Source organism: Gekko japonicus, unplaced genomic scaffold (genome assembly GCF_001447785.1).
Source record: "Gekko japonicus isolate JY-2015 unplaced genomic scaffold, Gekko_japonicus_V1.1 scaffold168, whole genome shotgun sequence".
Taxonomy (NCBI): domain Eukaryota; kingdom Metazoa; phylum Chordata; class Lepidosauria; order Squamata; family Gekkonidae; genus Gekko; species Gekko japonicus.
The window spans coordinates 1,319,140-1,323,217 of record NW_015167535.1 but is presented as its reverse complement, the minus strand read 5'-3'; positions in this window follow the sequence as shown (position 1 = coordinate 1,323,217).

The following is a 4,078-nucleotide window of genomic DNA, read 5'->3' as shown; positions in this document are numbered from 1 at the left end:
TATGCTGACACTGTACAAACAAGGATCAGAAATACTCTGTTTGAAACCTAGTTTTGTCAGAGCTTCCTTTAAACATTCTCCCCAGAGATATGCACTCTGACGTAATCCATAAAGTCCTTTATGCAAACGTAATACCACATTTGGGTTATTACACTCAAAACCTGGAATTTGTTTGAGATACAGTTCCTCCTTCAGAGGTGCATTGACATATGCAGTCTCGAAGTTAAAATGATTTACTGTCATCCCTTGAACAGTAGCTAGCACAAGTGCTGCCTTTACACTTTCCATTCTTACTGTGGGATTAAAGGATTCATTGAAATCTGTCCCTTCATTCTGCAAGAACCCTTGTGCCACTAAATGAGCTTTGTATTTTAAATTACCATCATTCGTGGACTTTACTTTGAATAACCACCTACATCCTAGTGCCTTTTTGTCATTTGGTAACTCACTAGGTGAAAACACTTCACGAGACAGTAAAGAATTGTATTCAGCTTGCATTGCATTCAACCAAGCATTCTTCTGTTCTCCCTCAAGTGATAACACATCTGCATAGTCATTGGGTTACCTGCCACATCTCACCTGCAACACAGCAGAGATGAGCCAAGCACCCTAGCCACAGACCACACAGAGAAACCAGTAAAAGCATGCTGCAGAGGAATGCCATGCCATGCAACGGGAAGCCTGAACTTCTCCACAAGGACTCCATAAGCAGAAACCTCTGTTAGCATGCAGGTACATCTCTCCCCCCCACCTTCGCCAGATACTGCATGTATGCTGCCCGTATGACAAAGGAACTGCTTGCATAAAGGGATTAGCCAGCTGACACATCATACCTGCCAAACCCATCACCCAGAGACATCATCAAGCCATCAACACTAACGACCCTGGCTACTGCTGCTATTGTCTTCTAAAGCTGTCACTGTTAGTAATAAAATAATCAATATTGCCCAACCATTGGTCCCACCATCCTGCTGCAACTAGTTTTTGCCTAGCAACTTCCTGGGGAAAGGACAAGGGAAGTGGCCAAGTCCAAATAATGTATAAAAAGAGCAGGACTCACCATGCTCTCTCTCTCTTTCTTTATACCCAACCCCACCCTATCCTGCTGACTTTTGGTGTAGCACTGCTCAGAGTCTCTCCACATGTTCTGCCAGTTCAGAATATGACCCCATGTTCTCTTATAGTCTCCCTATTTTTCCACTGTAGGATCGTTTCATCACGTCAGGACAGGTCATTATTGCCCAACCAACGAACTCCTGCTAATGTGAATGTCTCGGTACCCTTTCCGCCTATTTTTCCTAGTACTGTATTGTTGAGTATGTGATTGTGTTATTTGTATGAGTGCAAATCTTCCAGTAAAGAAACCATCTCTCTAAGATTTGGTCTCTGTGTTTATTTCTGGGTCACTGGAAAAGGTGGGACCCCTGTATACAAAGGTTATTGCTCCCTATTTTCCAATTGCCATTTAATATTCAAATTCCCCATCTTTATTAATAAATCAGAGCAATTTGGCTAACACTGTGGTCCCAGAATCCAAATCACTCCTGCCAGCACCACCAACACAGCCAGTGGTTCACCTTCATTATTGTCTGTTCCCATCACACTCTCCTTCCTATGACAGGAAAGATCAAAGAGAACACCACCTGTGCCCCCAGTCCATTCAGCTTCCTCCCAAGAGCTTCATAGTTAGCCTTAATGCTTTCAGTGTTGTTCATGGCCATTTCATTGGTTCCCACATGGACCATCACAAATGGCTAATGCTCGATAGGTGTGATGAGTTTGGGGATCCTGTCTGTAATACCTTTAATTTTTGGCCCTGGCAAGCAACACAACTCTTGGTCCAGTGGGTCAGGCCTGGACATGTGGTGTGCAGGAAGTCACCTATGACCAAAACCTTCCTTTCCCCCCCATGCCATTTCTTTATATCCTCCTTTATATATATATGTCCTCCTCCCTCTGTCGTCCTTGTGTTTGTGATACTTCTGCTTGCAGTGTTTCCATCTCTGCTTACACCGCAAGGGCCTGAAAATGATTCTTGAGTTCTAATGGCCCTGAGTGCCATCTCCCTTGACACCTTTGGGGTTGTGCTATAGTGCTCTGAGGAGTCTTATTATGACAGTCAACCACACTGTTGTCCCTTTGACTGGTCTCTTTTTCCCTATGCAGGACATCAACGCTTCTGTTAATGAGTTCCTTCCCTTCCTTGATCTCATGGAGAGTAGTAATCCTTTCCTCCAGGCTCCGAACCTTATCCTATCAACTTGCACTTCTGACAAGTGTAGTCCGTCTTATCTTCAGGGAGGAAGACAAACATGGTGTACTCCCCGCAGGTGACTGGAAATGTTCAGTGAGCATTCATCATCACTTTCCAAGTCAATTCTTTCACCTTGTGAGCCGCTCTCTTCCAACTTCTTCCTCAGCCCAGCTCCAGATTCTTTGAGTTGCTTTATTAGCAACTGGTACCCTTTCTACTTCTCAAATGACTGCATGAGCACAGCTGTTAGCAATACTGAACTTTAGTGGTGAAGAACTGCTGCTTCATACATTTTTACTTCAGGAACCTCCAGCCCATCGTGTTGTGTACTAGTTTCCCAACTTCCACAATTAGCACAAAACTATTTACTTCATTTATGCCTTGCCTGTATTCCCAATAGAGACCCAAAGTGGCTTAAATTGTTTGCTTCTGTTCCATCCTATCCTCACAACAGACTTGTGAGGTTGTTCAGGCTGAGAATGTGTGACTGGATGGAGGTCACCTCACAAGCATCCTTGGCAAAGTAGGGAGTCAAACCTGGGTCTTCCAGATCCTAGTTAGCACTCTAACCATTATACCACACTGCACAAAACATGCAGAAATCCAGGAGAACAAGAGGGATGTAGTGGCTAGTGTGTCAGACTAGGATCAGGAGGTTGGGGTTCAAATCCCAAACCATCTAGGAAGTTTCTTGGGTGACCTTGGATCAGTCAAGTTCTTTCAGTCTAAATGACTTCCCAGGAATATGAGGATATGAGGACAAGATTTTAAAAGAGTAGTAGAAAGATACATGCTATGGACTACATAGTTGGGACAACAGTAGTAAGATTTTAAAAATAAAAGTCCTTTTTCCGTACAGAGGTACCTGCAGTGGAGAAATGCAATATATGATATTGACTTGTATGTGCCTGCATACACTTTGGAGAATTAGCATCCTGTTAAACCTGAACTAAGTTGCAAGCAGTTAAACTTTAGTTAATTGATTAACATACCCAGCCAACCACTGACTAAATGGCTATGTCTTGCTTTCAGAACATATATTCAAAATCAAGTAGCATTAGTAACTTGGAGATGCCATAAAAATCATAACCTTCCAGTGTAGGGTTACCAACATTCAGCTGGCACTTGGAGATCTCCTGCTATTACAACCAATCTCCAGACTACAGAGATCAGTTCCCCTGGAGAAAATGGCTGCTTTGGAGGGTGGACTCTGGCATTATACTCAGCTTAGGTCCCTCCCCTCCTCAAATCCCACCTTCCCCAGGCTTCACCCCCAAAATCTTCAGGAATTTCCCAATCCAGAGCTGGCAAACCTATTCCAATGACTAAAACCGTGTTCAGTCTAGGGTTCCTATGAGACGGCCATTCTCAAGTCTGATGTAAAAACTGCCTTTGTGACAAAGAACTACACATTTCACATGATTTTCATTCCTCCATCATGAGGAATAATTGTTAATTATTATTATTTTTCATCCATGCACTATGTATCATTAAATCAGAATACCATGAATAGACAACATGTGCAGTCCAGCATTGTGATGTAAAATCAGGAATAACAAGGGTGTTGGCAATGGGAGTGCTAACTTATGTTTTAGATGCAGAATGCTGTAATCCAAAAGCATTTACCTAGCTCTTAATTTGCCAATAGAGTTCCAAATGGCTTTTTCAAAATGTATGCTATAGGGCTCTGAGTTTTGCAGTTGCAGCACATCAGAAATTGTTGCATTTTACATCTATGCTTGGTTTAAAAAAATGTGAGATTACTATCATTATTACCAGTAAATATAGATTGGCCTTTATAGGACTTTCTCAGTACCCAACCCA